The sequence below is a fragment of the Ovis aries genome, chromosome 3 (assembly GCF_016772045.2).
Source record: "Ovis aries strain OAR_USU_Benz2616 breed Rambouillet chromosome 3, ARS-UI_Ramb_v3.0, whole genome shotgun sequence".
NCBI classification, from domain to species: Eukaryota; Metazoa; Chordata; class Mammalia; order Artiodactyla; family Bovidae; genus Ovis; species Ovis aries.
In genome coordinates, this window is record NC_056056.1 from 155,993,577 (window position 1) to 156,006,770 (window position 13,194).

The 13,194-nt window shown below is 42.2% G+C and overlaps 1 protein-coding gene across 4 annotated transcripts in view; it reads right to left on the reverse strand.

Moving 5' to 3' along the window:
• The window catches only part of SRGAP1 (SLIT-ROBO Rho GTPase activating protein 1), a 298,594-nt gene that overhangs the window by 247,281 nt on the left and 38,119 nt on the right, over positions 1 to 13,194 (reverse strand). Inside the window, exon 1 of one of the 4 annotated variants that reach the window (XM_042246974.2) lies at positions 10,290 to 10,376. The exons of the other annotated variants lie outside the window; for them this stretch is intronic. The gene's annotated coding sequence lies outside the window, so the exon portion shown is untranslated. Of the gene's footprint in view, positions 1 to 10,289; positions 10,377 to 13,194 lie in introns of those variants that run through there. 4 annotated transcript variants of the gene reach the window in all.

Here is a 13,194-nt window from a genome sequence, read left to right on the forward strand (position 1 = left end):
CAGTCAGAGGGGGAAAAGGGGCAAGCTGTCATAAAGACAGAAAGACAGGGAGATGAGACCAGGTCAGGCAGCTCAACAGAAGAGTGGACACTGTGGAGAACTGGGGAGAATAAATTTACAGAGCCTAAGCTATGAATGGCTCATTTTTCCTTTAAGAATGTGGACCCACCATTGGAATTTTTGCCCTAGGGTTCCTCATTGCTTAGTGCGGAGAAGAAAGAACAAACCATGTTAGGAACTGTGCTTCTGAAGAAGAACTATGAGATTTCTCCAGGACAAGGGCTTTCATTGTGTTCCTTAGCACCTAGGAAAGTAACTGGCACGTAGTAAGTTTTCTAAAAATGCCTGGCAAATAAGTGATTGAACAACAGACTCTTAGCAACAGCCTAACCCAGCAGGTCATGACTGCCTCTAACAACAAAAAGGTGCATGCATCTGCTTGAGAGTTCACAATCTATAAGCACCATCATGAAGCTGTGTTTATCACCTCCACCTTGCACTCCTGCTACCTTTAAGCCTCCTCGTTTACTACGCGTGATTTCTTATTTAAGCTCAATGGTGCAAAATTCTAAATAACTACTCATGCTTTTGATTTGGTTTTTAGTTATTTTAAAAAGGTCAAATGGAGGTTCAGAACCACAGAGATCTGTTCCTGTCAGCATTGCATGTTTACCAAACAAGGAGAACAGTCCACTGGAGGTAACCAAGAATCCTTTGGTAAATCACTTTAGACGATCACTTAATACATTTTTTCCCCCCAACCTGTCTCTCAATACTCAAAATAAACCAGCCCTGTTAAGAACTCTATTGAGACTCTAGAAAGCCCTTTAACACTAGCATGCCCCCAGCACTGAGTTCAATGCCTCACATTTGAGTTCTTCCTAAAGTCTAACAGATTGGAATAAAGATGGTTTAAATGTATTATATAAGGAGACACTTCATAGCAACAATTATTTAGATACCTATAATACTGAATAGAGAGGAATAAAAATCACGTACACACAACAATAGAAACATGACTTGTGATTTTCCCTATCATGTAGCAAACCTGGTCCTACTCTTGAAAAGATGAACTTCATTCTTGAAGAAGTTTAGGTTAAGTGTTAGTCACTCAGTCGTGTCTGATTGCAACCTCACGGACTGTAGCCTGTCAAGCTCCTCTAGGAAATTCTTCCTATGGAGATTCTCCATAGGAAATTCTCCAGCCAAGAATCCTGGAGCAGATTGCCATTCCCTTCTCCAGGGGATCTTCCCAAAGCAGGGATCAAACCTGGGCCTCCTGCATTGCATGCAGATTCTTTATCATCCGAGCCACCATGGAAGCCCATACATTATACATAGCTGGTTCTAAAGAAGTTGGCAGGGACTTACCTGGTAGTTCAGTGGCTAAGACTCTGCTCCCAATGCAGAGCGCCTGAGTTCAATCCCTGTTGAGGGAACTAGATACTACATGATGCAACTAAAAGATCCCAGCACAACCAAATAAATAAGTTGGTAAAAACAATAGTGAAACTTTACCACTGACGTATGGTCAATGAGGAAAGAAATGAAATACATATAGAAAATTTCCTCTAACAAACTGGTCCAATCTGAAGCAAGTGAGTCAACTGGGTGAGGCTTCCTTAGTATTTAAACTTACTTAGATGTTTTCCTCTTAAAAAATAATATCTAACAATGGTAAATATGAAGATTATAAGAAAGTTAACTAAAATAGTATCAATATACATTTACCAGCTCATAACTATTGCTCTGAGTTTTGATATATACTATTCTTTCAAGTGACACTGATTGAAAGATGTTTCTTGGTGTCTACTTCAATTCTATAATTATATAATATTCACGTAATGTACCTCTTTTAAAAGTGTTAGCAACACATCTGGTTTAAAACTCAACATGATTTAAATTTTAATTAGAGGAAATTTCCCATATTAAAACAGAGACTAAAGTACCCATTGAAGTGTCCATTACATATGGCAGAACTACAGTTTTGAATTATCAAAAAGGAATCCAGGAAATGTTCAAGGAAAAAAGCTCCCATCCAAGATAACATCATGCTGTTCAGTATAAATAGTTTTCTTATAAATTAGAAATGGGATGTACTGGGCTGAGTGTATTATATTAGATTAGCTCCTGTAAGTGCAAAACCAAGCTCTTAACAGCCATGCTGGTCTCCGCATTTCTGAATGAATTAAAAGGTTTCCACCAAGCTTCCTTTCCAGCACAGGAAATCCTGTTGGAGTCCCCCCTAGAAGGATGCGTCATGCTCACAGCTTTTCATTTTGTGACCTTTGGAAGGCCAACATTAGCTGCATTTTACAGGAAATTCTTCCTTTCTTCCCCCAACAGTCTGCAGGGTAAACTTTGGTTAGATACAAGGTCAGCATAAACTGAGCTCTGCTTTCTTATCAGAGTGAAGCAGCTGTGCTGAGGGAGAGACGTCCTCTCTCAACCTCATGCATCCAAACCTACCTTTTTTCTCAGTATCTGAAATGTATTCAGCCTCAGGTGAGTGGGCATTCCATGCCCTCTTGTTTCTCAGATTTCTGTATTAATATCTAGAAACACCTTTGAAAAATATCAAAGTAAAAAAATCAATTTCTCTCTCCCCAATTCAAATGCTAACCAAAATGAAATCCCCAGAAAGATTTGTATTAGTTAACTGCCACTCCCAAATTGAATTTGAGGCTCAGAATAAAGACACATAAAAATGGAATTAAATGAAATTTAAGCAGAAACACTTCACTAAGTGGAGAACACCACAATTTCAATAGGACTATGGAAAAATCATGCTATTTTAAGACACATTTGAAATAGCAGGTAAGGTAAGATGAGGTTGGTACCCAAGGAATTCTTGACAGCATGTTCAAGAGATACTGCCTAAGGAGAAAGCTCACTGAATTCCTTTTAGATGAACTTTTTTCACTCCATCCATAGACAGTACGCCGACTTCCTTGATGAGAATGAAAATATCCCTTTGTTCCAAATAACCAAGCCATTAAAACAAAGCAGTAGCAGGAAAGTGGAGCGCACAGTTGCTGTGTCCAAATGTGATTCTACCAGGCGTTCCTTCGGTTGCCTTGGTTCACACCCTATCATCTTCCCCAAATTTGACTGCACAAATCATTATGGGGCATATTAGCCTAATTCCCAAACAAAACTAATCCTCTCAATTTTATTCCTATAGAAAACACATCAAAATAGCATGTATGTTCTAGTAATAGCCTTTAGGGTGATAACATCTTTTATTTAAAAACAGAAAATCTAACGCAATTCAAGGATTCCATTAGTAACACGGTAATGGTCTACTTCTCATTGTTAATTAAGATTCTATTTACACCCATTGTCTACAGGGAGGTTCACCAGTTCAGCCCACCCTGACCACCATTCCCCAGAACACCGCCACCCACACTGTGCTCTTCCTTTATTCCCCCAGTAGTCTGTAGGGCAAACATGCGGGACAGTGTTCTCTGATCAAGTATGTTTAGGGAATCAAATCCAGAGTGAAGCATCTTCTCAACATTTTTTGGTCCCAGAACCAAGGTTAACCAAAGTTATTTGACTACAAGATCGTCTTTTCAAGTGTAATTCCAAATTTAATAGCTCATCAGACTTAGCATTCTTGGGAAGACATTAGGAAAGCTTTTTCAAAAAGATCATAAACTAGTGGTCCTTGGGCCAATTTCTATCCAAGGATATATCCCATCTACTATGTATAAACTTGTAAAAAAAAAACTTCACCAATGGTGGAAACTTGGAGATTTCATATAAACATCTAGATTTACCAATACTCCATTCCTGCATGGCAATACTGGCTGAGGCTTAGCAGTGGACTGAGACCCTTTAGACAACACATTCTTCAGTTTGATAAAGTCCTTTTCATTCCCTCCAGTTTCTTCTAGTTCACAGCCTGCTTTACCCATGGGCAACACCTGCCAGTTGCTCCCAGGCATTTATCTGCCTTGGAGACTCCATGAAGAAAGGGGAACGTGAGGAAGGTGCCGGAAGCCTGTTCCCTTCAGTTCATCAACTACACGTGAAGCGAGAAAGCTCTTCTCTTGTACACTTCAAAACTTTTAATATCACACCTTCCCTTCTCCAGTGCTCAAGACCTATATCTAGACTTGTATTCACACCAGATAATTCAACCAGAATCTCTTGCAATATATTTTCTATACTAAGTTATCAAGTGTCATCATCCTATTATTAGCAAGAACAAATTATTGAGCACTGAGTTCCAGGCACTGGGTTAATAACCTAGTACTATATCATTTAACTCCCACAGCAACTCTGTGGCCTGAGTCCTTTTATCATCCCCCCATTTACTGATGGGAAAACAAGGTTAGACTTGACAAGGTCACACAGAGCATGCGGCATAGCTGGCTGAGCAGGACAACTGTTTCCGGAGCTCTTGGTCTTAACCATTACACAACATTGAGCCTTATTTTAAACACTGGGTCTGGTGAAGAGTAGACCGGAGGAAGAGGTCTGGCAGAAGGCAATGCCTTGAGATAGATCAGGGGTCCCCAACCTCCAGGCTGCGGACAGCGACCTTCCATCATATCAGCAGTGGCATTAGATTAGAAATAAACTGCAGAATAAACGGAATGCTTTTGAATCATCTCAAAACCATCCCCAACCTCTGGTCCATGGAAAAACCTGTCTTCCATGAAACTAGTCCCTAGTGCCAAAAGGGTTAGGGCCTACTGTGAAAGACCCTGGAATCAAGGATACAGTCATCTGCTATAGCAGGGTCAGAATTCACCCACAGAGCAGATGAATCCAAGACACCACACATACCCTGAATTCCCCATGAAGCAAACAAAGAGGCAATACATTCAACTGCAAGTAACTGTCAGTGGTAACCAAGGGACACTGAATATTCACTGGAAGGACTGAAGCTGAAGCTCCAGTACTTTGGCCACATAATACGAGGAGCCAACTCATTGGAGATGCTGGGAAAGACTGAAGGCAGGATAAGGGGGCAACAGAGCATGAGATGATTGGATGGCATCACTGACTCAACGGACGTGAGTTTGAGCAAACTCCAGGAGATAGTGAAGGACAGGCAGGCCTGGCGTGCTGCAGTGCAAGGGGTGGCAAAGAGTCAAACATGATTTAGAGACTGAACCACCAACCATGTGAAAAGTTAACAACTTTTAACTTTACATGAACTCTTAGTACAATGTGTGATAAGGTATAACGTGAAACAATTCACAGACGAAGTAGGATATGTAACCTCATTTAAACAAAATGAAACCAGAGCTCTGTTCAGATTCAAGTGCCTTTCTGAGACTTTACAGCTTATGTAACAGAGTGAATGGTGAACGTGGGGTGCAAGTTCAGCCTTCTGGATTCCAGATCTAGATTTGTATTAACAGTAAATGATTTTGGCATGGAAAGGGATAGAAAAGCATCATCCAACAGACCTTTCCATGATGATGGGAATATTCTATATCTATGCTGTTCAATTCCTATCCAAATGTGCTTGTGTGACTGAGAAACTGAATTTTTAAGTATTCTTATTTTTAAATAATTTTTATTTAAATTTTAATAGTCAATTATCTAGAGATAGCATCAGATCCTACAGGTTAAGTAAGGGCTGAGACGGACAAGACTGCCCGGCATCAGATACTAATTGCAAATCCAGGTTATCACTGAGCTTCTGACTGACCAGCTGTAAACAGGAGACTCCCAAGACTCCTATATGTTTAAAAATACTGACAAGTTGCTACTTGTGATATTGTGATTTATAATAATATATTTTGGTTTAAGTATATTTGGTATACTTAAATAATATATTTTGGTCCTTGTCCATGATTCCTGACACAGAGATCCTAAAACTCTAGGAATTTTTTAAGTGATAAGAGCAATAAAATGAAAAGAATGTCTCTTGTTATTCATAAGCCCTTTCATCCACACCTAAGTTTATGTTAATGAGGTGATTCGGAATGCTCCCATGGTGGGGACTGGTAGCAGGGGAACCAATGCTGTGATGGTTTTTCCAGAGTCATGTATGGATGTGAGAGATGGAGCATAAAGAAAGCTGAGCGCCAAAGAATTGATGCTTTTGAACTGTGGTGTTGGAGAAGACTCTTGAGAATCTCTTGGACTGCAAGGAGATCCAACCAGTCCATCCTAAAGGAGATCAGCCCTGGATATTCATCAGAAGGACTGATGCTGAAGCTCCAGTACTTTGGCCACCTGATGCGAAGAAGTGATTGATTGGAAAAGACCCTGATGCTGGGCAAGACTGAAGGCAGGAGGAGAAGGGGACGACAGATGAGATGGTTGGATGGCATCACTGACTAGATGGACGTGAGTTTGAGGAAGCTCCGGGAGTTGGTGATGGACAGGGAAGCTTGGCATGCTGCAGTCCACGCGGTCGCAAAGAGTTAGACACGACTGAGTGACTGAACTGAACTGAACCCTGTGATAAGAGGGTTCGAAGTTGCAATCCCACTCCCCTCCTCACCTCTATGGGAGGAGAGAAATGGAGGTTGAATCAATCATTGGCATCTGGAAGAACCACCAACTTGGACATTTTATACAATAATCTAATAGTGGAATGTTATTAGGAGTTAAGGTCATCATCTCTCCTTATGTTTGTTTTAAAACAAGGGCTAAATTCTTCCCCTCTTTTGGATATGAGAGAAGTACTTGAGAAAAGCCAATTGTTAAGTTAACTTTTAAAGGACAAATTAAATGCTGTTTATAAGTTAAATAATGGTACGGGATGAACTCAAAAAAAAAAAAAAAAAAAAGGACTGACAATTTAATCAATTGTGCCTGTGTATTTGATAATAAAGCCTCCAAAGAACCCAAAAGGTTGGGATTTTGGAGAGCTTCCAGGTTGGGGAATGCATGAAGGTGCTGAAGGCAGGGGTGGCTCACCTGGAATGGGCTTGTAAATGTCACACTCCATTCCCCTTACCTTGCCCTCTGCATCTCCTCTGCCTGGCTGTTCCTAAGTTGAATCCTTTTACAATAAACCAGTCATCTAGTAGGTAAACAGTTTCCTGAATTTTGTCACTGTGGCAAATGGTTAAACCTGAAGAGGAAGTTCAATGGAACCTCCAATTTCTCATTGGCTGGTCCGAGCCCAGGTGACTAGGAACTGGAATCTGAAGTGGGGCAGGGCAGTCTGAGCTCCTCACCTGCAGGATCTGAGGTTATCTCCAGGTAGTGCCAGAATCTAGTTAAATTGTAGGACACCTAGCTGGCATCAGAGAATTGCTTGGTGTAGGAAAAATCTCCACACATTTGGTGACTGGAAGTATAGTGAGTGGAGTGTAGAACAGAGGAGAAAAACAGAATTTCTCTTACATTACTGTACTGGATAACAGAGGGCTTAAAGTTCCATAAATCTTTTTAACCACACTTACTACTGTGTGTGTGTACCACGAAATATATTTTCATGGAGGCTCAATACCTCCCATATCAGATAAGTATATGATCAGAAGGGGCCAGAGAAAGGCTCTAATCTTGGTTTGAACCTCTAACTTTTACATTATGCTAACAAGCCATACCTTAAAAAGCAAGAGTGCTTTGAACACTGTAAGTGTTCAATAAACGTTTCCTTCAGTAAACAAATTAAGCCTTTTGTTTCGTGGTGCACAAAGAACTAAAAATATCCAGTGTAGCTACAGTAAAAGTTCTATATTAAAATACATTGAAATTTTCAAAGCCAATAAAAATTAAATGTAGCAGACTTACATGGGGATTTGTCCAAGGTCAGTTGGCAAGGGACTTGATAGACAAGAGTTTGTTTTCTCTTCTGTAGAATGAGGGCATTGGCCCGTTGATTCTTAGTCATTTTCAGCTGTCAAATTCCGTCATGGGCACCAAGTAAACCTTTTCTATTTAATAAGCGTAGCTGAGTACACAGCCTAAAGTGATAAAATCAGATCTATAACCATATTTTATTCTTTTTACTGAAATCTTTTGCCACCTTACAGAGGTATTAATACAGAAAAGTACGTTCTGATCTCTTCTTAGCCAGAGATCCCCTTTCCCACCAGCTACCCTGCTGCCTACCATACATATAATGACTTCAAAGCCCAAAATTTGCAAAGCCTTATTTTCTTATGATAATGGGCCCAGCACCATTCTTTTCAGATCTTCAATTTCCTTATTCATTCAATTCAGCTTAAATTAAAAACCTCCTCCGTTTAAGCCCCCAAATGACACCCTGTTTTGAGCTGACATATACAACACGTATTTTCCAATAAACTGAACAATGTCTGATTGGGGAACGGGCCGGGAAAGCAGAATAATCACAGTCTAAATAACTACAGCGGCAAAAGATTGGATTCACTTAGCAATAGCTTGGATGTATAGCATAGGACTCCAAAGATCCTAATTTTGTACTTGGGTTTACTATGTTGCTCTTCTTCTAAATGCCTACATAACTGAACAGCCCAGCTTAATCTCAGATGGCATGCAATCAAGGAAAATAATGGGCCATAGCAAACAACTTCAAAGCCTTGGCACCACTTAGGTTAATAATATATAATTGCTACAATTTCCTTTAGTATGGTACTTTTAATTAAATGCGCTAAAGACTATCTACCAACTTATTTTCAACATAAGCAGCCATTTTGCACTCAGAAATGAGGCATCTATAGCAAACCTTTTTTCAAAGAGTATTCTTTTCATAATGCTTCCCATAACACTGGCTGGAAGGTATGAACAGACTAAGCCGAGACAGCATTCAAAGACAGAGTAAGCTGTAGCTTTAAAGAGCCACACAAAGCCCCTCATCAAGGTTTTGTAAAACAGGTGCTATAAACTTCCATACTGTATCCCTATGTGATTAAAAAAAAACCACACCCAGCAATGGTCACAAGAGGCAAAAAAAAAAAAAACATGGAAAAGAAAAAAGGTCGGGAAAACATCACTTTTAGTCTCTGAAAGTGTACAAAAACTATACAAAACATACTCCTCAAATACCAAAAAACCTATTCCATTCCAAACACTAAAAAGAAGAGAGAGAGGTGACCATATTGATTCCATAGTACCATGACTTAAAGGCATTTGTCTAGAATGTTTTTCAATAATTTTCATAATGCAATTGGTAACGATGATTCAGTATGAACAATAATTCAGTGTTATACAGTCTAGGGCTTCAAGGCTATTTTTCACTAGCCCTATTTGAGATTAAACCACAGGCTTTAGAAATATGGCAGTAACCACCAGATAAACTAAAATCTGAAATTTAAAAATCACTGAGCCTGTAGTTCAAGACTGGAGGAGGTGGGGCGAGAATGGCTAGGGTTTTCATTCTAAGCTGGTTTGTTCTTTTTCATTTTTTAATTATGTGCATATAATACATTGATAATAGTTTGGGGAGGGTGTTTTTAAGTTATAAGACTAAATTTTGGAAAAGAATCTACGAGAGAGCTTCTGGAATAATTTTCCCCCTACCATCTTCGTAGCTATACCATTCTCTTTTGAGGCAGATTTACCTCCTTTAATCAATACTTTTTTCTGAATACACTAATATCTTTCAAATGTAAACAACCCATCAATAACTTTAACTAGTTCCACAACATTCCCTCCACTTCAGCTCTCGGTGAAGAGATGAACCAGGTGTTAGGGATCCAACGATCATTAGAACAGAGTCCCACCCAGCCAAAAGCTCTCGCCCAGAGTAAGTAAGGAAAACGTGGGTCAGACGCAGAAGGGGTACAGAGGAGTGGGTGAGCAGCTTCGATGGGGGTCGAATCAACCTTCAGAGAAAGGGGTGAGCTGAAGACCATGCAGCGTGGAGACGAGGGAAAGAAAAGTGAGGTATCCAGTGGCTGGGTGGGTCTGTCTCCTGCTGGGAGCGAGCAAGCAAGAGCAGCAGGAGGACAGACGGACTGCAAGGGACCAGTCACCTGTCAGCAGAGGAGCGCCCTCTCGTAACAGCTCTCGGGTGTGAGGGGAAGGCCCCTGGATGTGGACAGTGAAGACGTCTAGAGGGGTACTGAAGGCCTCCGTGACTCTGCGGGAGAGGCTCAGAACCAGTGCAGGAGAGTCCCATGTGCAGGAGAGTCCCACGAACTGAGGGAGGGCAGGGTTCAGCAAGCAGTCTGGCCCCTGGGAAAGAAGAGGCCTCAGGCACCAAAAACGGAAGGAGGAGTCTGAAATCAGCAGAGAAGCCAGGTAGGGCCTTGCCCTCCTCCCAGCCTGAGAGAGTGCAGAGCTCCCTCTAGAAAATGCCCCAGAGGATGTGTTACCCTCGGAGACGAAAGGGGTGGTGGAAACAGAAAGCCTAAAGAGGTCTCGAGGCTGGGGCATTTACTTACAGCGCAACTGCAGCCAGATTCCCACAGGGCCCAGGAGCAGAGGATGAGAGCAGAGAGCCATGCCAGGAGGACGGCATCCCGCCTTCTGGCTCAGAAGAAAACTAACCCACCACGTGGCCCTGCAGTAACCCAGGTGAGGAGCAGGCCGGTCCTGCAGGAGCGCAGGTGGTGCTACTTAGGCCAGGTCCACCCTCCCGCCTGATCCTGGATGCAGCTGAACGTTGTAGAGGCAGGAAGTGAGGGGGGGGGGGTGTGGGGGCAGAGGCCTCCCCCCAGTTTCACCTACACTGTTCACACCACCGTCCTCTGGAGAGTTCCAACGTCAACGGTCAGCCACTCTCGTAACTTCTCACGATCAGAGAACGTAAACTTTTGCATTGTTGTAGTTCAGTCACCCAGCAGTGTCCGACTCTTCATGACCCCATGGACTGTAGCATGCCAGGCCTCTCTGTCCCTAACCATCTCCCGAAGTTTGCCCAAGTTCATGTCCATTGCATTGGTGATGCTGTCTACCCATCTCATCCTCTGATACCTTCTTCTTCTGCCCTCAGTCTTTCCCAGCATCAGGGTCTTTTTCAATGAGTCGACTCTTTGCATCAGGTGGCCAAAGTATTGGAGCTTCAGCCTCAGCATCAGTCCTTTTAACGGATACTCAGGGTTAATTTCCTTGCAGTCCATGGGATTCTCAAGACTCTTCTCTAGCTCAATTCGAAAGTATCAATTCTTCAGCGCTCGGCCTTCTTTATGGTCCAACTCTCACATCCGTAAATGACTACTAGAAAAACCACAGCTTTGACGGACCTTTGTTGGCAAAGTGATGCTCCTGCTTCTTAATATATTGTCTAGGTTTGTTACAGCTTTCCTTCCAAGGAGCAAGTATCTCTTAATTTCAATGCTGCAGTCACCATCTGCAGTGGTGCCCAAGAAAATAAAGTCTGTCACTGCTTCCCCCTTTTCTCCATCTATTTGCCATGAAGTGATGGGACTGGATGCCATGATCTTAGTTTTTTGAATGTTGAATTTTAAGACAACTTTTCACTCTCCTTTTTTCACCCTCGTTAAGAGGCTCTTTAGTTCCTCTTGCCTTTCTGCCATTAGAGTGGTATCATCTGCATATATGGGGTTACTGATATTTCTCCTGGCAATCTAGATTCCAGCCTGTGATTCATCTAGCCTGGCATTTTGCATGATGTACTGTGCATATTAAGTTAAACAAGCAGGGAGACAATATACAGCCTTGTTATACTTCTTTCCCAATTTTGAACAAGTCCGTTGTCCCATGTCCAGCTTTAACTTGCTTCTTGACCTGCACACAGGCTTCTCAGGATACAGGTAAGGTGGTCTGGTATTCCTACCTCTTTAAAAATTATCCACAGTTTGCTGTGATGCACACAGTCAAAGGCTTTCATGTAGCCAATGAAGCAGAAGTAGATGTTTTTATGGAATTCTCTTGCTTTTTCTATGATCCAATGAATCTTGGCAATTTGATGTCTGGTTCCTCTGTCTTTTTCTAAACCCAGCTTAGACCAGTACAGCTGGAAGTTCACGTATTGCTGAAGCCTAGCTTGAAGGATTTTGAGCGTAACCTTATTAGCATGTGATATAAGTGCAACTGTATGGTAGTCTGAACATTCTTTGGCATTGACCTTCTTTGGGATTGGAAGCAAAACTGACCTTTTCTAGTCCTGTGGCCACTGCTGAGTTTTCCAAATTCTAATTTGGAAAAGAAGAAGCCTTAAATGAATGATTAGCTCATGGGAGATGCATAGTAATCATCAGACATTCTTGTACACTTTCTTTTAGCCATTTGTAACTAAGTAGTCTTTAGTATTTACCATATTAGTTCATTCCACAAATATAGATTACAGCCTAGTGGGTGCAAGATACAAGTTACGTGCTTGGGCTAAGACACAACAACTTGGTATGACACAGGCATGATGACTACGAGACCTCAGGCTACTTGGAGGGAAAAAAAAGGTCTGGTTGTTAGCTGTGCACTCCCCACACACTCCCAAATAACAGCGATCTTCCAAAGAGAAACCGAAAACTCTGGGCACATTGGGATTCTTTACACAACACAAGTTCTAGCAACGCATTCCACTATTTTTGCAGACAAATCTCTGGCAAGTTGCATGGCATTGCATTTCTTACTAGTATTTGCAGCTGCTGTGGGTCTATTTGATGGGGCAATTTGCACATGACAGGCTGTTGGAAAACCTACTTGAGAAGAGGGCTCTGAGGAAGGAGATCAGGGGGCCAGGCCAAAACTGCCACCACCTCCTCTTCCCTCTGCTTCCAGGTCTGGAATTCTGAAAGGAGTTTAAAGTGCTCCTGCAAGAAGAGCCCTCCGCTGAATCGGAAAGGCATTATGCGTGAATCTTCAGGGATGGCTCTGTAATTCCCCCACTGACTCCTTCATTGCTTCCACAAACTCCTTTATTCCTGTGTGGAGCACTGAGCACCCACTCTGAGTCTGGCCCTGCCCTGGGCACTGGGGTCATGGGGGCGAGGAGGTTATAAGGTGGATGTTGTTTCCATGCACACAGGGAGGTGAAGGGCTTTCAAGGCAGAGGAAACATCAAATGTAGAGGATGGGGAGAGGCCTGTGTGGCCAGAGGAAGCAAAGTTTAAGGAAAGAAGAAAAGGTGCAGTGGGGTGTGTGGTTTTTTTTGGACCAGTCCCATACCTCACTGGCCTTCTCCACCCAGGGTCCATCTTGGTTGCCAGGTACGAGCTTGGTTCCAAGCAGAATCCTGCCTGATGTTCACCAGGGCTTACAACGGTCCAGCTGCCCAATCAGGACCACAGGCCACTGGATGGGAGGTTGGGGTAAACGTAGGAGCTGTGCTCTGTTGTACTTTTGGCCAAAATGTGAGCTGCTGCACTGTTTTGTGGCAGGATTACC